This window comes from Trachurus japonicus, chromosome 1, assembly GCF_045865225.1.
Source record: "Trachurus japonicus isolate A0001 chromosome 1, Traja_1.0".
In the NCBI taxonomy this organism is placed as follows: domain Eukaryota; kingdom Metazoa; phylum Chordata; class Actinopteri; order Carangiformes; family Carangidae; genus Trachurus; species Trachurus japonicus.
In genome coordinates, this window is record NC_140907.1 from 39613071 (window position 1) to 39635609 (window position 22539).

Here is a 22539-nt window from a genome sequence, read left to right on the forward strand (position 1 = left end):
ACAGAGTTCATGAATTACTGCATAAATAGTGAATGTGTCATTGTCTGACATGTTTCTGGTCAGCTGAGCTCCTCCTTCTGTCTCCATGCAGCTGCTCCAACAGACCAACAGGAGCTGTAAGAGAGAAGAGACGTAATCCCTCACCACTTCCTGTCTGTGGACTCAGATAATTATGAACTGAGCCAGAGGTACCGCTACCACAAACTGACACCTGTGTCTCTGTGCTGGGTCTCAACTTTGTCCACCACCAACAAGTTTATTTTTTGTACATAGTTTTGCACACCACCTGTTCATTCTGTTTTTGGTGAACATTTGGTTTCACGCTGCATTTTAGATTCGAAACAATCATATTTGTGCCAAATTAGCGCTTTTTTCTTATCTTACCTGAGTGTTTCTGTGTTTGGTGGAGGTGTGAACACTGGTCTGAATAATATGTATTTTATATCAACAAGACTGGAATAAAACCAAACCTGTGTATTGGTGAACTAACAGGTAAAGTTGGTTTGTACCATGTAAGTTAAACAGGAACATTAAATCACTGAGGTTCTGCAGAATGACCTGTTAATTGGTTGTAGTTTCCTCTTTCTGTCACTAGATGGTAGGAAAGAGACAAATGACAGCAAATCATTTACAACAGCTTGTGAAGCACAGTTTGGACTTTGGTCAAAAGTCAATCATAGTGATGTCACAAGTAATCGTTGTGTATACGACACGTTCTTTTACTTTTCACATGTTTAGTAGAGTTGTTCTCACTCAGATTCTCCAGCTTTAAAGTCACCACATCAATTATATTTCCACTTTCTTTATTCTTACAACTGATTTTTGAGTCTGTTGCTCTGTTAGAAGAGAGGAGCTGATCAACATGTAAATACACTCACCTCAGTCTCCTTCAGTTATGACCATGTGCTAAGAGCAATAAGCTGAACAAGCAGCACAGTGCTTTGCTATAAAGTAGTAATAGAGTTAAAATATAATAAGGATTAAAAATATAGTGGTTATAGGTCATAGTTATAAGTAATAGTTATAAGTTATTATAAAGGTTGTTGGAAACATGCATTTGTTTCTATTTCATACATGTAAGGTGACCTTGGGTTTTGAAAGGCGCCAACCAATACATTTTTTTATTAGGCTATTATTATTTTCTGATAGAGTTGTATTTTGAGCCTGCTTCCACCAGATTGTAGTAAAAAGCAGTGTTTTTCAGATTACAGGTACTTTTTACCCTTTGCCTTTTTGTTTTATTTCAAATGTATTGTTGACACCAGTCCTTTTTTACATTCATAACCTTTTCTTTTTCTTTTATTCTTCATATGTTTAATCTGCAGCCTTCATTGTGTTGTTTATAATGATTAAACAGTTGTAACATACAATAAGAATATATTCCATGTCTCACAATAATTAATAAAATATTGGTAGGTAATAACCATGAACTTCAATATGTCTAATTCTCACTCATTCTGCAGATGTTTCTGGATCTTGATCTGTAGGATCCTGATCTGCCACCTCAACACTGAATATCATTTTAAGTGATAACACCATTACAGTACCTATTGGTATTACTGTTATTCATTGTTCACAATAATAATTAGCAGTATATTGATGTTTCCCTCCAACTGGTCAAGGCAGAACATACACTGGTCCATCCATGTACTGGGTTTTAACCTATAGGCCTAGTGGCTTCATCATCATTGGTGAAACATCCCATTCTTCAGCTGGATGTTACTGTTCCTATGACTACATTATAGTGAGTCAATGTTGGCAACACAGTCAGCATAGGTATACTTGTTGTAGCTCTTGGTAGTAGAGTATTCAGTAGGAGATAATTGTACTAAAACCAAATTTCAATCAACTAGAATTTATAGCACTTTTAATACAAAAATGCATCTCTAAGTGCTTTACATAATATACACAATTACATAAAGATAATGTAAGATTAGATGTATTTTGTGAGGAGTTTGGTTTGGGGAATACTCTGTGTTGTTTGTTTGGGAACTACTTTTTGTTGTGTGTTTTCTGTACGTTTGAATGGGGGCGGAGTGATATGTCGGTTGGCTGGCAGAGAGGTGTAACGGCGGTGCCACCACGGTTTAGTTTTTAGTTTTTATTATGGATCCCCATTAGTCCTCACCTTGGTAAGGACTATTCTTCCTGGGGTCCAGACACTCATATGACAATCAAAACATAATACAATAACTTACAGAATTAGATAAATGACAAACAACAAAATAAAACAAAATAATGAGAAAAAAAACATTTTACAAATACAAACCAACTTTGACTTTTCAAAACTTAAAAAAATGTAAGTTCTTTACTAATAATGGCCTCTTTTATTTTCTTTTTGAATCTCCATTTATTTTCAATGTTGGTCATGTTTGGTGGGAGCCTATTCCAATATGTCACTGCTCTGTACATTACAGTTCTCCTAAGTGCCTCAGTTCTTGGTAGAGGCAGGGTGAAATGAGCACTCAATGCATGCCTTGTTGCATAGCCATGCCTTTCCTTAGTAGTTTGTAGCTGTAACACCAATTTATTAGGTTTTCCCACATGATAAATATTAAACAAAAATGTGACCAAACTATAAGCAAATCTTTGTTCTACTGTCATCCAAGACAGTGTTTGATGCATCACCTCTACCCTACTCCTCCCCGAGCAACGGAGAGCGAGTCGTGCTGCTCTATTCTGTGTGATTTGGAGTTTTTGTAAGTCTTGTTTTGAGGCGCTAGACCATATTATTGGGCAGTAGTCAAGACATGACAATACTAAAGATTGCAATACCAGTTTAACTGCTGAACCTGACAAAAAATGAGCAGCCCTCCTTATCATTGAAATGGTTTTGCTCATTTTAGATACAACTCCATTAATATGTGTCGACCAAGAAAATGTTTCATCAATTATCACACCCAATAATTTGGCCTCTCTAGCCTGTTCAATACTATTACCCTGTATAAATAGATGGAGTTCCGGATTAGATCTTAACATATATCTTGACCCAAACATTATACTCTTAGTTTTAGTAACATTCAGTTTAAGTCTATTCTCACTGACCCAATTAGATACTAGTAGTACCTCCTCTTGCAGTAGTTTGTTCACAGACACAACATTTTCTCCTGGGACATACAATGTAGTGTCATCGGCATAGATTTCCATGGCTGCTGTTGTAAGTACATGAGGTAAATCATTAACATAAATTGAGTACAGTAATGGGCCAAGGCAACTCCCCTGGGGGACACCACATTGCACAGTCACCATGTCTGAAATAGACCCATTAAATTGCACACATTGTTGCCTGTTACACAAATAGCTTTCCATTAACTTAATAGCACTAAACTCAAATTTATATGCCGATAGCTTCTTTATTAATAGTTTGTGGTCCAAGATATCAAATGCTGCACTAAAATCCAGGAGGCACCAACCATTAACTTCCTATCGATATATTTTAAACAGTTGTCAATCATCGATGTTAGAGCCGTGCTCGTGGAATAGCCAGCTCTGTATGCATGTTGGGACTCCGTGTTGATGTTATTTACTTCGAGGTAGTGTTGAATCTGCTTACACATTACTTTCTCCATCAGTTTACTTAATATAGGTAGAATACTCACAGGCCTGCTATTTGGACCAGTGAAGGTCTCTCGACTGTTTTTTAGTATTGGGGAGACCTTTGCAATCTTCCACATCTGTGGGAAAACACCATTATCAAGACATAAATTGAAAATATGACTAACAGGCTCAGCAATGAACTTGGCTGCTAGACACAGCAACCTACCATCCAAATGATCAACTCCACTTGGTTTATCACTTTGAATTGAAGATAACAACTTCTCCACTTCATCTACTCCCACCCTCGTAAATCTAAACTCACACACCTTGTCCTTCATAATTTTATTTTTTATAATGGAGTCTGAAAGCCCACCACTAACAAGAGTCATCTGATTTCTAATTGAATTAACTTTATTAATGAAGAAGTTATTAAAATAATTTGCAATATCAAGAGGTTTAGTTATAAACACTCCTTCAGCTTCTATGAATGAGGGAACTTTATTCTTTGAATCTCTACCCGTAACTTCATTTAGTGTTCTCCATAGTTTCTTGCTGTCATTTTTACACTCCATTACTTTACTTTGATAATACTGTTTTTTCTTTTGTCTATTCATTTTTGTTATTTTATTCCTAAGAATCCGATACTTCTGCCAGGCATCAGGACAACCAACTACAACAGCCAACGGTGCTCTCTGACCCAAAGAGGATTCAGTTCAGGTGAGGATAACAAATACCCAGCGGTACACAGCTGGCAGCAGGTTTGTAGACTGTTAACTTCAACTGTTTTTAAGTTTTTACCGCGGATCAACGAAGCACCACCACCAACTTTATTCCTTCTCTCTGTGTCTGACTCCTGCTACTAGCTAACGCTTAGCTAGTGACTCGGTCAGTGTGCTGTGGATTTAAAAAGACACTAACGGACTTACTCGGATTTTCAACCACCAAGACAGCGACGAAAGACAACGTAGACATCAATAACACAGACTGGTTAGTTATGCTCATGAAAAGTAGATATTAATTTCTCTGCTTTCTGTGGATTACTTCGTGATTTCGTTTTGCCGCCTGTGAACTGGTGAACGAGGGGCGGTGAGAGTGGACTATTTATCCGTGAAGCTGCCAGAAAAATGAACTATACAGTTTGCGTAAATTCTCATTTCATCATTCTAATGACAACGGTAAGTCTATAACGGTAAGTTTCTGAATAAACTACCTTTTCACTGTTACTCCACCTCATAGGCGGCAGGTGATCCTGACGTTTGATTTTTTGCTGGCTTCATTGTAAACAAATGCACATGGCCAGGTGGAGGGAAATAGTTTACTTTAACATTAATGATTAAACATTGTCTTACCTGCATTCCCTCCTCGTCAACATAGTGACGAACGGGCAGCAGCTGCAGGGACAACCTCATTATTATATATGATTGCCATAATTTTCCAGAGAGAGGTGATTTCACAATTTTCAAGAATAACCTCCATTACGCCCCCGCCCATGCTCCACCTCATGCCATGTGGCTATTGCAAGGAACATTTTGGAGATGGAAAAGAGACTTTCCTAAATGGTGCAGAGATTTTTAAGTGGATGTAGAAGCTACTCAAACAAATTACAATGAAGACAGTTAAGCTGAACTGCTGCCCATGCGCCTGAGTGATGTTGCTTTTTCTCACGGGGATAGTCGTTACCTGACAGAACAAAATATGACTACACTAGAAAAAAAGACGAATTGGATGTTGTTTTTGGACAAACCGCTTATCTGTCCATATTTCAAAGTTACATTAAAGTGCGTACACCCCTGTCTGGTGATGTGCTTCCAGTGTTGGTTGCTGAAATTCCCCGACTGGTGGAGGAAGATTTTCACGATGTGGTTTCTCAGCTGACCGCTGAGAGGACAGACAACAGACTTAATGCTCCTGGACGTACGATTCCACAACGACATGGTTTGTTATCCAGAGATTTGGTTTCTCTGGATCATTTTCTTTGTTTTGTCTTTTCCCTTTGTTGCTCCACTGCTTAAATACACTATATTGAATAATATATACTGTATATGTATAGGCCTATATACAAGTTGGGGGGAGTTTGGATGGTCACTGGAGGTCAAGATCAGTAAATATTAAGAATGATTTATATGTATAAAAAAGCATTATTTCTACTGAAAGGACAAATATTGCCTGGGGAAATATTATTATGTAAAGTCTGGAGTTTTGGAAGCAATGTGTAAATCCTGTAAATGTATAAAATTTCCCTTGTTTGCTGCGGGTTAGTTATTTTCCCTATATCTCTAAATAAGGTAGATAAAGTGTGTGTTATGAAGTTATTATACTATCCTGGGTTAAAAAATGTTTTACTGAATACCGTCAGTGTGTGTTAGTAAATTGTCCGCCAGTGAGGCAAATAGTACCATTAGAGACCAATGTTCTTGATTAGTCATTCTTGAATCTATTGACAGTTGAATCATGTGCTAGAAATGTATTAGTCCATGTTTAAGCACCAGTAGCTTTGGCTATAAAGCTGTTAGCTGTTAACCCAGTCTGGGTCCACCACCTGTTACACATCAGTTTAAGAGTTCTTCTCACAAAATATCAATAGTTCATCTGTCAAACACAAAATCATGACGAAAGTTTGTTTTTGCCTGGCAAACATTTTTGTTTCACATGTTTTCACAGATGGAACAAAGTATTTCATGAGGATTATCTTTCTCTTTTGCCTCTCAGGACTTCCTCAGTGGTTTGTAAGGCGACTACATGACTGTAGGTCAGACTTGTCATGACTTTATGAATATGCATAATGTGAAAAGGAAGTTATTAATCTTCTTTTAACAGTTTGACTTCTGTCCTCTGATCACAGACAATCATCACCCTTCTCTCTTGACAGACTAGAACTGGTTTTTGATCAGATCGATGTTCAGCGATGCAAACAGCGCGCCGAAAAGCGAAACTCGCTTTTTTCATGACCAATTAGGTGACTTGTGTGAATCGTTCAGATCCGAAGAGTTTTTGTTTTTGGGAGAGGGGGGGGGGGTCTCAGCGTCTCAGCTCGGGTCAGTAAAATGTTTTTCTAACAGGCTGACAGTGACAATCACGTGAAACTGAGGTGAACTCATTCATGGTCTCTGATTACACTGATAACAGCCTACCTATTCACCTCCAATGTAGACGCGCGACGTGCGCGCTCATTACCCAAAGCGGCGCGTAACCGCGTGCAGTTGGTGCGACGGCGACGCCGTTTTTCCCCCCGTGCATGTCCGTGGAGCTGTACGCCGCGGACATGCACGGTTCTCTACGTTGCTGTGTCAGGCAGGTGTTTCCACGGAGCTCTGCCCCGTTTCAGAGGTGAAGGAGAGACGTCGCCTCCGCGATGTAGAATGTGTTCAATTCAAAAAGTGAAACTAACACAATATGTCCATAACACACTGAATGAAACATCCCATGTCTTTATTTATTCAGTTTATTTTAATAGTAATAATTATGACTAACATTCAGTGAAGACCTAAAAATCAGTATCTCCAAAATGGAAATATTGCTAAGGAATTTTTTTTTAAAGCATTTTTATTATAGAAATGTTGGCCTTCTGAAAACTATGTCCATCTATAATCAATCAATACTTGGTTGGGGTTGAACTACTGGAAATCGACTTTTCCATGATATTGTAATGTACTTATTTGTTAATGGTGAGCACCCCCCCCCCCCACCCCCCCCCCCCCCCCCGGGAAATTTTTTTGGTCCTGACCCGTTTGCATCCCTGGATGTTTCTTTCAAACAATGTTCAGCAGCTGATGTGTTTTATTGTGTCTGAAGTCACACAGAGATGAGAGGAGCAGTGATGAGTTAAATGGCAGCATCAAGTGTACCCAGTGGCGGCTGGTGGTCAAATTAGTTGGGTGGGCTAATAAATAAATTATACCCATTAAATGGTTAACACAGCTAAAAGTTAGGGTTATCCCATCTCACAAAAGTACAGCAACTAACTAGGCCTACACACTGCATTAAGTAGAAGGGTCTAGTCCAAAAAAAAAAAAAAAAAACTTCACCTGGTTATCTCACACATACACACACAGTCTCTCTCTCTCTCTCTCTCTCTCTCTCTCTCACGCACGCACACACACGCACGTACGTACGTACGCACGCACGCACACACACAAACACCTACACACACGCGCATGCACGCACACACACCCGACGATATTGCTCAATTAAAAAAAAGAAAAAGAAAAAAAAAGACGATATATGCAGCTCATATCGACGGCCTTTCTGGTCTGTTATCGCCATGTCATGGTGCTCCCGGTGAGTTTAGAAACTAGATTCTCCACTTCGTTCATGTTAGCAAAGACGGTTTAGAGGAGTAAAGTAGCCTATGCTACCTGTGATGCTAGCGCCTAGCGCAGTAAGCTAGGCTAATGCTACCTATGATGCTAGCGCCGCTGTTTCTGTCTTCTCCCTCCCACAACACAACTTTTCCTCCGGTTCCTGTCATTGGTCTGAAAACAGCGGTGTTGGGCTAAATGAAATTAGCCCCAATGACAAGTGAATCAAGGGGGCGGGACATGACGCATGCCAATCATTGACCCTGCGTCAGCCCGCTGCTGATTGGTCAGAACCGATCGGCCTGTGGGCTGAATGAAATTAGCCCCAACAGTCGGTCAATGGCGAGGGCGGGACATGGCACCTGTCAATCATCCACAGTCGCAAAATGAATGAGAGCAGACTCGGTGAGCTGGGGCTGATTAAAATTAGCCCATTTAGAGATATCCTGTGTTTTTCTTGAAACTATTTAATATTGTTACCAGTTCCGATTTTAGAAAGACTTAGAACAATCTTTTATATGTTATTTAGAGAATATAATATAGGCTATATATAATATTTTTTCCTCATCTTTTGTTGTGTAATGCAGGGAGGGCTTAGCCCCACTAGCCCATTGATACCAGCCGTCACTGAGTGTACCATGTAAGTTAAACACCATCATTAAATCACTGAGGTTCTGGAGCATGACCATTTGTTAATTGGTTGTAGTTTCCTCATTCTGACACTAGATGGTAGTTAGAGACAAATTACAGCAAATCATTTACAACAGCTTGTGAAGCACAATTAGGACTAAGGTCAAAGGTCAAGAACACAGTGATGTCACAAAACGAGTAATCCTTGTTTTGTACAACACTTTTACTGATCTCTTTATTCACTTGTTAAGTAGATTTGTTTTCACTCAGATTCTCCAGTTGTAAAGTCACCAGATCAATTATATTTCCACTTTGTTTATTCTTACAACAGATTGTTTGGCTCTGTTGCTCTGTTGGAAGAGAGGAGCTGATCAACATGTAAATACACTGACCTCAGTCTCCTTCAGTTATGACCATGTGCTACGAGCAATAAGCTGAACAAGCAGCACAGTGCTTTGTTATTGAGTAGTGAGTTAAAATATAATAAGGATTAAAAATATAGTGGTTATAGGTCATATCAGATTGTTGAAAACATGCATTTTCTTAAACAGTTGTAGTTTGACCCTGCTTCCACCAGATGGTAGTGAAAAGTCTTTTTGTTTTACATCTTTATTCTTGACACCATGTACATTTTCTTCATTTATTACTTCTTCATGTTTATTTCCCCCCATTATTCATTATTTTAATGTGCATTGTTGAATCTGTGACATTCAGTGTGTTTATAATGATTAAACAGTTGTATAAAATATATAACAAAATGTAACTCATTACCTATTGGTATCACTGTTATTAACCTCCCTGTATTCTCCCCCCACCTCCTCCAGGTCAAGACAGAACATCCACCGATCCATCCATGCACTGGGTTTAGACCCCTACTGGTTTCATCTTAACTGGTGAAACATCCCATTCATCAGGGGCTGAATGTTCCTGTTCCCATGACTACGTTACAGTGAGTCAATGTTGGCTACACAGCCGACAACACAACACATAAACTTAGCTTTTGTTGAAAATGACACAGACAAAGACTTCTTAAAACATTTTTGAGCCTTTGTTGCATTTCTAAACCTCAACATTGCAGTGGTGAGTGTTGTTACACAGTAAGGATAGTGCTGTTTGAATGAACTGTTTAAATGGAGCTGGTTCATCATCTGAAGGATTCAGTAACTGTCGAGTTTATCTACAAATGTCTGAACGTTCTGTTTAACAGAACAAGAGAATATCTACCAAGGCTTAAAATAAAGAACAAGGCGATGATGTTTGTTCTTTCTGTTTCATTAACAGTAGTCTACCCTTTGTGATCACCTTTCACATGCAGAAGAAACCACGTGTGAAGACTCGTATACATGCCAGCAACCGCAACCTGACCACAGAGTGAACAGCGGAAAAAATAACAGAATTTCTCATGGTCTGATTTTTTCCACTCACACGGTTTGCATTATGATTGACAGGTCCAACGGCTTTCTGTTTGGACGTCTGTTCACTGGGATTTAATACAGCAACAACTTTGACGACTCCCCCTGCCTTGACCCAGTCTGGAGTGTGTTGCTGTGTAGCTCAGAATGAGGTGGGAACATGGACGGATGTAAAATGTGTGAAAGACACACACACACACACACACACACACACACACTTTTCCTACACTTGTCTGACTGTTTTGTATGTACCTCTCTATCTTCCTGTTGTAGTTAATGGACTCGTTGCTGTTAATTTTGTTCTTTAGCTATTTAAACTGAAAATACACATTTTCACATTTTGTTCATGTTGAACACATTGTTTTATACTTAACCTAAACTACTGAGGCTCTTCTCAACCATTTCACACAATTAAACCCGCTGTTTACATGTTCTACTCCTCGGCTAATGCTCGATCTATATTCTTCAACAATGTTCTTCTGCTGTCAGTTTAGAATGCATTTCAGTAGGCATTAACTTTTTTCTTAATTCAGAAATTTTTCAAACTTTTCGTGTCATCGTCATCTTCGACAATACAAGTCATTTCCAGCCATTTCATACAAAGTCTCACATCTTCTACTTTTAAATATATTCTCAGCCATTGCTTCGGCTATGTTAGTGCTGGTTCATCAGTTTTCCTTCCTGTCAGGTTAGCTGCAGATTTCAACTATTTAACCATCACATTTAAACATGCAGGATTTCAATCTTTTCTTCTCCCTTTAGCATTTCTACTGCTTTTTACCTTTAAAAAGGCATTCATCAGAGAGATATGTAATATACCTTTCGTCAAACTTGACAGGTCTATTGTTCTATTGTTTCGCAGCAGCCAATGAGAGCTCGTTATTCTCCGGAAGTCCCGCCCCCTGACTGTCCAATGAGAGCTCGTTATTTTTCCGGAAGTCCCGCCCCCTGACTGTCCAATGAGAGCTCGTTATTTTTCCGGAAGTCCCGCCCCCTGACTGTCCAATGAGAGCTCGTTATTTACCGGAAGTCCCTCCCTCGTATGGTTTAATGAGAGTTTAGGAATTTAAGGGAAGTCCCTCCCTTGAGTGGTTTAATGAGAGTTATATTTTGTAACAAATTAACTAGCCTGTTAGCAACATCCCAGAGCCTATTTTTGTAACAAATTAACTAGCGTGTGATTGAAGAATATAGCAATTTAGGGAAAATGTCTAAAAGACCGAGTGAAACAGAAGCGACCGTGGCGGGAGCGAAGCATGCGAGAGAAAGCAATCCGGAGGATGCGCCGCATTGGAAACGGGTTTTGTTTAAAAAGTATGAGAAATCTGAAGTAACCGCAGAAGGGTCTGATACAGGAAAAAATCCCCAGCAGGCCGTGAGTGGAGATTCTACGTCGGAGCGTTGGAAACAGGCTCTGGAAAAACGCCGTCATCAGAGCGTGGTGCTTTTTGAAACTCCGGTGACATGTTTTCGGGAAATATGGGGTGCTCCAAAGAAGCGTGTGTCGCATCTATGCCGTGTACAGATGCCACCACCGGAGTCTCTCTACAAAGAGTGGCCGTTGGAGGATGGCGGTTTGTGGGGTTACGTGTTCAACTACACAGGGAACGAAGCGTGGTTTTATCAGCTTGAAAAAGGAGAGAGTTATAACCCTGCGGGGTTCAAGGCCACCCTTACCTCCACAGACTGGTCTGTTTTGCGCGTGCTGGGAGAGTCTGCTTTGAAACCAGAAACCCCCCAGAATGGAGAGAGTGGTTCGAGCGAAAGAAAAAGAGTTGGAAAAAGAATTGTTTCCAGCATGGTGTGGGAGACCAAAAGTTCGGGCTCGGGCAAATGGTTTTTTAGAGCTAGCCATCAGGTGTGTGGCGAGGACGACAAGCCGAAGGATCTATTTGTCCTGGATTACTTCAACAGCGAATGTGGTGTGTTTCAGACAGCTTTACGGGTACCTCTTGAAGAATGGTTGAGAGTGATGAATGAATATGGGAGGAAAATCAAACTTCTGTATGCTACCAGTCAAACTTTTCAAGACATCATGCTGGTGAAAAGAGTTTTGTAAAACTGTAGGCCCTCCTACTTTAGCACAGCAACCAATCAACGAGTACCGCCCCTCCTCCTCACCATCCGAGGTGTTTAAAACACGCAAGAATTTCCAGCTATTTTAACAGCATCATTCAACAGAACTCCTGATGGCTTCTAAAGAAAATCAACCGCCTCCTAGCGAAAATCTGCAATCTCCTCCTCCTCCTCCTCCTCCTAGCCCTGAATCACCTCTTTTTCCCACCCCACCGGCGTCACCTCAGAGACCTGCAAGACCTGCAAGACCTGCAAGAGCGGCAGAATCTCTGCGTGTCACTTCGCCACAGAGGAGGGTTAGGGTTAGTACTCCTTTTCCAAAATGCAACAAGAAGTTGTTTAGATCTTCATCACTCCCTAACCTTCCTCACCGTCCTTCCAACACAGTCTCACCCCTTTGCGTCAAACGGTTGACGCTTGGTCAAGGCCCCTTACGTCAATATACTGACGTGGAGGGGGTACCCTCGAGGTCGTTTCTCGACGAATAGGGCCACTCATAGACTTGAATGCAAATCCCTCATCGTCGGATTTTGATGAAGGGGGGCGGGACCGTTTCTCCCTCACTCCCAGTGCGTCAACAGCCTGACGAACGGTCACTGTCCCTCCTCGTCACATGCCTGACTCATTAGGTGCCCGTTTTTCGTCAGGTTTTGACGCGCTCGGCTTTCAGTTGATTCCAATGCAGTTCCCTTCGCGGCGATATGTGACGCTCAGAGCAAGTGATCCAGCCGACCCGGCTGCGGCACTGACAGACGCTGTGAGCAGAGAATAACTTTTTTTTTTTTTTTTTTTTAACTTTTCCTTAAATCTTTATTGAACCTGATGCTGCTGTGTCTGACGTAGCTTTCGGCAAGGACGTCCTTTCGGTTATTTATTTATTTATTTATTTAGTGATCATGGTGTTTGGTGCAGAATAATCAATCAATCAATAAATAAATAAATTACGTCCTTGTCGGAAGCTGCGTCAGACCAGGAGGGGGGGGGTTGTGGATTCTACAGGTGAAGACCACTTCCGCGTTCAAAAAGCTGCTCTGTTTAATCAATATTCTGAAGAAAGATCTGATTATTAGCCACAACGCTGTAACCATCCAAGGAAGACTGTGTAACAATATTATGTGCTTCTGCTGAGTCCAAAAGCCCTGTGTAATATCAACTTTATTTTAAGAAAACACGCTTTGTTTCCAATGTCATATCACGGAGAAGCACTACATTACCCATAATCCTCATATTTATCAGCGACGTGTCTGATTGGTTGAGCTTGCTGTTACCAGCAAATGAAAAAATAAAACAAATTGAGCTTATATTATTTTCTTAGTAACTAAAAGGTCTTAACATCTTTTTTGTTTTCAACATTGAATAAAAAAAGGGTGCTATATTGTTAAAATTCAACAATAAAGTGCATAAAAGTTGGCTTGACTTCTTTCTTTTTTTTCATAATTTTCACCAGCATCTTTCTGGTCCACATCACATCATATTTATTGTAATTTTTAATTCAATGAGTGACATTTTATTTTTTATCTGAAAAACATTATTATGAATTCAAGGGTCAGAGGTCACTGATTAGTGTTAAATTTAACCTTTTTGACCCTGTTTCCTTGAATAAATCACTAAGACTTTGATGCGGGAAGCTGAGATTTTGATTTGATTTTGTTCAGAGCACTAGGGACAAAGTTTCTGTAGAATTTCAGACCTGTCGGACGTCCAGAAGGGTCACAGCTGACCGTCTAGGCTCGTTTCTCGGCCTTCAAAGCCTAGATTTAGAAGCCTCTGACCTTAAAGGAGAAATGCAATTCTTTAATAGCTTCCAGGTGCTTTGGCCTATCAGGCTGAATTTTTAGCTAAAGGAGCTGGTGTACGATCAGGAAGTAGGGGAGCTGTGCATAAAGCCAATTGGTAAGTGTCAAAGGTCACAGGGGTCAAACATCAAAGTGAATCCAGCCATTCCTGCTTTTTCTCAACAAAACATACACGCTTTAAGTTATCATCATGAAATATTAATATGTTGTATATCAGAGAGTCCTCTATCTGAATATTTTGGTCCCGTTGCTCTAGGGGCCCCGGGGGGCCACTTGGCTTTCCCATGCTCCCGCAGAGTTGGGTCTCGGGGTGATGGATAAGGGCCTCACCATGAGTCCACAGGCCAAGTTTCAAGTGATTTGGTCGGTTTCTATGGAAACGGCGGCCTCAAGGATACAGAGGAATGCGACTGTTTGAAGCCCCGCCTCTCGAAAAGTAATGGCTCGATCAGGACCAAACACACATCTACGCGTTCGTCTTGGGCCCCCGAACCATATATTACGAAATCAGAACTGTACGACTTTTGGAAATGTGTTTTGTCTATTTCGGCTTTTCAGACTCAGAGTCTGTCAGACTTAAAGCTTGAGAGACCCTCTTAGTCAGAAAATCCGAAATAGACAAAACACATTTCCAAAAGTCGTACAGTTCTGATTTCGTAATATATGGTTCGGGGCCCAAGACGAACGCGTAGATGTGTGTTTGGTCCTGATTGAGCCATTACTTTTCGAGAGGCGGGGCTTCAAACAGTCGCATTCCTCTGTATCCTTGAGGCCGCCGTTTCCATAGAAACCGACCAAATCACTTGAAACTTGGCCTGTGGACTCATGGTGAGGCCCTTATCCATCACCCCGAGACCCAACTCTGCGGGAGCATGGGAAAGCCAAGTGGCCCCCCGGGGCCCCTAGAGCAACGGGACCAAAATATTCAGATAGAGGACTCTCTGATATACAACATATTAATATTTCATGATGATAACTTAAAGCGTGTATGTTTTGTTGAGAAAAAGCAGGAATGGCTGGATTCACTTTGATGTTTGACCCCTGTGACCTTTGACACTTACCAATTGGCTTTATGCACAGCTCCCCTACTTCCTGATCGTACACCAGCTCCTTTAGCTAAAAATTCAGCCTGATAGGCCAAAGCACCTGGAAGCTATTAAAGAATTGCATTTCTCCTTTAAGGTCAGAGGCTTCTAAATCTAGGCTTTGAAGGCCGAGAAACGAGCCTAGACGGTCAGCTGTGACCCTTCTGGACGTCCGACAGGTCTGAAATTCTACAGAAACTTTGTCCCTAGTGCTCTGAACAAAATCAAATCAAAATCTCAGCTTCCCGCATCAAAGTCTTAGTGATTTATTCAAGGAAACAGGGTCAAAAAGGTTAAATTTAACACTAATCAGTGACCTCTGACCCTTGAATTCATAATAATGTTTTTCAGATAAAAAATAAAATGTCACTCATTGAATTAAAAATTACAATAAATATGATGTGATGTGGACCAGAAAGATGCTGGTGAAAATTATGAAAAAAAAGAAAGAAGTCAAGCCAACTTTTATGCACTTTATTGTTGAATTTTAACAATATAGCACCCTTTTTTTATTCAATGTTGAAAACAAAAAAGATGTTAAGACCTTTTAGTTACTAAGAAAATAATATAAGCTCAATTTGTTTTATTTTTTCATTTGCTGGTAACAGCAAGCTCAACCAATCAGACACGTCGCTGATAAATATGAGGATTATGGGTAATGTAGTGCTTCTCCGTGATATGACATTGGAAACAAAGCGTGTTTTCTTAAAATAAAGTTGATATTACACAGGGCTTTTGGACTCAGCAGAAGCACATAATATTGTTACACAGTCTTCCTTGGATGGTTACAGCGTTGTGGCTAATAATCAGATCTTTCTTCAGAATAGCTATTGATTAAACAGAGCAGCTTTTTGAACGCGGAAGTGGTCTTCACCTGTAGAATCCACAACCCCCCCCCTCCTGGCCTGACGCAGCTTCCGACAAGGACGCAATTTATTTATTTAGGCTATTGATTGATTATTCTGCACCAAACACCATGATCACTAAATAAATAAATAAATAAATAACCGAAAGGACGTCCTTGCCGAAAGCTACGTCAGACACAGCAGCATCAGGTTCAATAAAGATTTAAGGAAAAGTTAAAAAAAAAAAAAAAAAAAAGTTATTCTCTGCTCACAGCGTCTGTCAGTGCCGCAGCCGGGTCGGCTGGATCACTTGCTCTGAGCGTCACATATCGCCGCGAAGGGAACTGCATTGGAATCAACTGAAAGCCGAGCGCGTCAAAACCTGACGAAAAACAGGCACCTAATGAGTCAGGCATGTGACGAGGAGGGACAGTGACCGTTCGTCAGGCTGTTGACGCACTGGGAGTGAGGGAGAAACGGCCCCGCCCCCCTTCGTCAAAATCCGACAATGAGGGATTTGCATTCAAGTCTATGAGTGGCCCTATTCGTCGAGAAACGACCTCGAGGGTACCCCCTCCACGTCACTATATTGACGTAAGGGGCCTTGACCAAGCGTCAACCGTTTGACGCAAAGGGGTGAGACTGTGTTGGTCCTTCTTCTTCCTCTTTGGCACTACCGGTTATTCAGGAAGAGCAAGCACCACGACCACCAAAGCCGGTACCACACTCACCAGCAAACTCTGACAATTCTGAGGACGATTCTGATGAAGAGAAAGAGGACGAGACTGACGGGCGGCTGTCCGTCATTCTCATGAACACAGTGAAATCCGTGGTAGTGTATCTGCTGGACCACGTTCTTGGGCTGTATCGACGGGAGTTGTGCTACGGGTGTATGGTGGATCATCCTAGCCAGAAACAACACCCGTGCTTGAACGAAGAGCCCAGCTACTTCTACCTGCAACACTTTGACAAAGTCAACAAGAAACTCTGGAAGCCTACACTGATCCCAGCCATTACAGGTGCTCTTGCGAAGCGTTCCCTTTACGTCTCTCCCGGCAGAATCCAGGGTATTGTGGAAGCCTTCCTGTATGATCTGAAATTTACCTCACACATTAGTGAGAAAATACACAAAGTATTTGAAACATTGATAGGCGACAGCGATGTTAAACTTAACATCGTCAAAAACTCCCTAAAAATATGGGAAGCCGATCAAGATCTGATTGAGTCTGAGTCTGAATGTGAGTGCAGATAAACTGTTGTTTAACTGAACGCTGTTTTTTTTTTTTTTTTTTGTCCCTTTTTTAAAAAAAAAGATAAAGAAAAATGGGAAATTCTCAAAGTTTGTCTACCTGTGTTGATGAAGACGTTGAAGACATTGTTGAATCTTTATGCTGTGTTTTGTTTCAAGTCATAGAAAACAAAACATTTTGTTTGACGTTCAGAAATGCTGAAGTTGTTAAAATGGAACGGTGGTTGGAGGTGGTTCGATCTAGCACTGTGTGTATACCCTGGGAAAGACTTGTTGACAAAACATTTGTTCACATAGAATATGGTTGTATGCTTTCCACAACATTTGACGAAATCATCAGAGAGATGGAATTCCAACACAAGGGGCATATATTTACACTGTATGCCCTGTTTGTGGATGTTGTATATGTTGTGTGAGGTAAATTTCAGATCATACAGGAAGGCTTCCACAATACCCTGGATTCTGCCGGGAGAGACGTAAAGGGAACGCTTCGCAAGAGCACCTGTAATGGCTGGGATCAGTGTAGGCTTCCAGAGTTTCTTGTTGACTTTGTCAAAGTGTTGCAGGTAGAAGTAGCTGGGCTCTTCGTTCAAGCACGGGTGTTGTTTCTGGCTAGGATGATCCACCATACACCCGTAGCACAACTCCCGTCGATACAGCCCAAGAACGTGGTCCAGCAGATACACTACCACGGATTTCACTGTGTTCATGAGAATGACGGACAGCCGCCCGTCAGTCTCGTCCTCTTTCTCTTCATCAGAATCGTCCTCAGAATTGTCAGAGTTTGCTGGTGAGTGTGGTACCGGCTTTGGTGGTCGTGGTGCTTGCTCTTCCTGAATAACCGGTAGTGCCAAAGAGGAAGAAGAAGGACGGTGAGGAAGGTTAGGGAGTGATGAAGATCTAAACAACTTCTTGTTGCATTTTGGAAAAGGAGTACTAACCCTAACCCTCCTCTGTGGCGAAGTGACACGCAGAGATTCTGCCGCTCTTGCAGGTCTTGCAGGTCTCTGAGGTGACGCCGGTGGGGTGGGAAAAAGAGGTGATTCAGGGCTAGGAGGAGGAGGAGGAGATTGCAGATTTTCGCTAGGAGGCGGTTGATTTTCTTTAGAAGCCATCAGGAGTTCTGTTGAATGATGCTGTTAAAATAGCTGGAAATTCTTGCGTGTTTTAAACACCTCGGATGGTGAGGAGGAGGGGCGGTACTCGTTGATTGGTTGCTGTGCTAAAGTAGGAGGGCCTACAGTTTTACAAAACTCTTTTCACCAGCATGATGTCTTGAAAAGTTTGACTGGTAGCATACAGAAGTTTGATTTTCCTCCCATATTCATTCATCACTCTCAACCATTCTTCAAGAGGTACCCGTAAAGCTGTCTGAAACACACCACATTCGCTGTTGAAGTAATCCAGGACAAATAGATCCTTCGGCTTGTCGTCCTCGCCACACACCTGATGGCTAGCTCTAAAAAACCATTTGCCCGAGCCCAAACTTTTGGTCTCCCACACCATGCTGGAAACAATTCTTTTTCCAACTCTTTTTCTTTCGCTCGAACCACTCTCTCCATTCTGGGGGGTTTCTGGTTTCAAAGCAGACTCTCCCAGCACGCGCAAAACAGACCAGTCTGTGGAGGTAAGGGTGGCCTTGAACCCCGCAGGTTATAACTCTCTCCTTTTTCAAGCTGATAAAACCACGCTTCGTTCCCTGTGTAGTTGAACACGTAACCCCACAAACCGCCATCCTCCAACGGCCACTCTTTGTAGAGAGACTCCGGTGGTGGCATCTGTACACGGCATAGATGCGACACACGCTTCTTTGGAGCACCCCATATTTCCCGAAAACATGTCACCGGAGTTTCAAAAAGCACCACGCTCTGATGACGGCGTTTTTCCAGAGCCTGTTTCCAACGCTCCGACGTAGAATCTCCACTCACGGCCTGCTGGGGATTTTTTCCTGTATCAGACCCTTCTGCGGTTACTTCAGATTTCTCATACTTTTTAAACAAAACCCGTTTCCAATGCGGCGCATCCTCCGGATTGCTTTCTCTCGCATGCTTCGCTCCCGCCACGGTCGCTTCTGTTTCACTCGGTCTTTTAGACATTTTCCCTAAATTGCTATTTTCTTCAATCACACGCTAGTTAATTTGTTACAAAAATAGGCTCTGGGATGTTGCTAACAGGCTAGTTAATTTGTTACAAAATATAACTCTCATTAAACCACTCAAGGGAGGGACTTCCCTTAAATTCCTAAACTCTCATTAAACCATACGAGGGAGGGACTTCCGGTAAATAACGAGCTCTCATTGGACAGTCAGGGGGCGGGACTTCCGGAAAAATAACGAGCTCTCATTGGACAGTCAGGGGGCGGGACTTCCGGAAAAATAACGAGCTCTCATTGGACAGTCAGGGGGCGGGACTTCCGGAGAATAACGAGCTCTCATTGGCTGCTGCGAAACAATAGAACAATAGACCTGTCAAGTTTGACGAAAGGTATATTACATATCTCTCTTTCATCTCATACTACAAGTTATATGTTTCAGCCTTTTCCCTCCTAGGGATGAATAAAGTATTCCTCTACTCTCTACTCTACTCTACTTTAGCATTAGTAGTCTTTTCAACATTGCTTTAGCAGTTTTGTCAACTAATTTAGCATTGATTCAACAATTTCTTCAGCTCATTCAGCATTGCTTCAGCAATAGCATTCAGCTGCTTTCAGCATTCAGACGCATTTTATTCAGGAAATGCTATCTTTTTCTAGTTTTTTTTTTCATCTTCCGGACAAAACGTGCGTCTTGATCGGGATCGGTATGCTATTACTTTTCTCAACAGTTTACGAATTTTTTCGCAAAAACTGCGCAAAATTTTGCATTGAAGTCAATGGGACGGACGGAAAAAAAAAGCGAAAAAGAACAATCATTGGAGTTTAACAAACGTCTACTGCTCAGGCATACTTTCACCTAGAGACTTCATTTGAACTTTAAACGGTAGACACAAGTCTTGTGTATTGGCGTATTACTCCACGTTTTGATAGGTCATATAGTTTTTGACCATTATCATTTTTGGAGAAATTATGAGATTATAATGGTTGTGTATTGCACGGAATGTTCGTGTCAGAGCGCGTGACATCATCAGTTAGAGTGGGAGAAAGCCCAGAAAAACTCCAGATTTTTTCTCTTTCCACACTCGGCCCGGCCACAACTTACACTCTACACACATATTTTTTCAGAAAATTGTAGACGAACTTGTTCTGTCTCTCACAGAGAAGCAGAACGGACCGATGTTTTAAAACTGCCAGCATCTCCAAAATATTTACTGTAGAAACACCAAATCGTACCAAATTTTTCAGGAAGTCCTTACAGCACCATTGATCTGTGTTTTGTTCTGATAGGAGTTACCGTTTTTGTCACAGTAAGCCTTTTGCGAGACCAGTGCAGAGGCAGAAAATCGCTCTTTTTCTCAACGTTTCTGTCTGTCTCAGCCTGGGGGGCCCCTATCGTCATTGGCAACCACCTCAAGTTGCCGTGGTAATGTCTGATTCTCAGGCCAGCGCTCGTTAAGGTTCATAAACAATCAACCTGGTGCTCGTTAAAATGTTTGTAAACATACACACACAGCTAAATCACTAGCTATTTCATAGCTGTTGGGACCAGTGCCCGGTGCGATGGCCCGTGGCCCTAATTATTGTTCCTACTTAACTGACACCTCAGAGTACGTGTAAAACTTTCCGTTGTTTACTGAGAGCTACCATTTCCGGGCCTGTGGTCAGCGCTAGCCTATATGTTAAGGAAGTCTTTGTTCTGATTCTCATTTCTCTGAGGACAGACGTTAAAACAATGTCCTTTTACTCTGTGAATGGATTTTGATGAAACTAGTATATAAACCAGTTTATATCTTGATAGATTATATTGTTTCTGATCATTTCATAGTCTCTGTTGAGAGGAGCAGCTATGAATTTAACAGCGGCAGCGAGTGGACTTTTCATTTTCCTTCTCTCTGTACCAGGTAATTTATTCCCACATACAATGTAACACTGTTATTCAGAGCAGGTGAGATTAGATGTAAATGTATATTTAGAATCAGTTCAGTTTTGTTGCAGGTTTACAAACTGATGCAACTTCACAATATTAAAAAGAGCTGTGATGGGGTATTTTGACCAAAGCATGTCACAGACATGTATTTAAGACACCTGGTAACTATTTCAATTTGTGGAAAGGGGACATAATATGTCTCCTTTAAAGCTGCATTAAGATTCACAGGTCCAGTGGTCTTATGTTTGGACTTGTCTATGTATGTTTGAATATTCAGAGCTGTGCAGCATTGAACAACACAAACTGAAATACAACTGAGGGAAAATAACACTCTTGAACTCCTGAAACCCCTAAATTTACTTACGTTGCAGGTTTATAGACTGATGCAGCTTCACAATATTAAAGTGGGACTGTGGTTTGTGCTGTGCTCTGTGTTACAGTGATACAGGGTCAGGATGACTGGACAGTGACCTGTGCTCCAACTCAGATCTGTGCTGTAGTAGGATCAACAGTGGACATAAGCTGCACCTACAGATACCCAGACTGGAGAACTGATGATGATACTACAGTTGGAGAAAGACTGTGGTTCACTAAATCCAGTGGTGATGAACCTGTGGATCTGAGAGCAGACTCAGAGTACTCAGGTCGTGTTCAGTATCTCTGTGGTGACAACGACTGCACTCTGAGAATCACAGACCTGAGAGAGAGCGACTCAGCTGTTTACAAGTTCAGCTTCACAACAAACAAATCAGAAGAGAAATACACTGGTGAAGCTGGAGTCACTTTGTCTGTCACAGGTAACAATTTTATTTTATTATGTTTCTGTTCCAGATGTTCAGATCAACAGAAACAGCTGTGTTAATGAAAGATGAAGATAATCTGAGCTCAGAGCTCCACTTACTAATGACTTAATTGGCTTCAGTGTGAACTTTGGATCACATGATGATGACTGGTTAAATATCAGGAGATGACGGTAACTCAAACATTACTGTGTGATCAGATATTCACAATCAGGTCACATGTTTAGTTTATTTCGGTCTTGACATGTCACCTCATTGCAGACAATTGGACTCGAGTCATAGGGACTCGGACTCGAGTCAACTCGAGTCGCAAATTTAACGACTTGCGACTTGACTCGACTTGGAAGGCAAAGACTTGAGACTCCACTCGGACTTGGGAGACAATGACTCCAGACTCGACTCGACTTGAGACAAGATGACTCAGACGACTTGTAGGCCTGTTTTTTTCATTGTATATATATTTTTTTCCACAGCAGAGCAGTCTGTTTGTGTGCACGGTGCGTGCTCTAGCAGGTTCAGACGGGCTCTTTTTTTTTTTTTTTTTTGAAGCGGCAGCACGCACTTTTGCGCTTGATTGCATGGGTTTACCGATCCGTTGTTTCCCCTACAGTGTATTTTAAATGTTTACTTTAAAAGAAAGGAGCTATAATATACGTCTAATGCGTTGCTATCGTTTCATTACATTCATTATGATGCATTTCTCCTCTCTCCTCTGTGACGGGCGGCACTCCCTCTCGCTCCTCTCTCACACACACATGCCCTCAGTGAGGCGACTCTCCCGGTTCAGCC

At 41.4% G+C, this 22539-nt stretch overlaps 1 protein-coding gene across 1 annotated transcript in view; it reads left to right on the top strand.

The window, feature by feature from the left end:
* The window catches only part of LOC146992588 (B-cell receptor CD22-like), a 199764-nt gene that overhangs the window by 36871 nt on the left and 140354 nt on the right, over positions 1 to 22539 (top strand). The gene's annotated exons all lie outside the window — the stretch shown is intronic.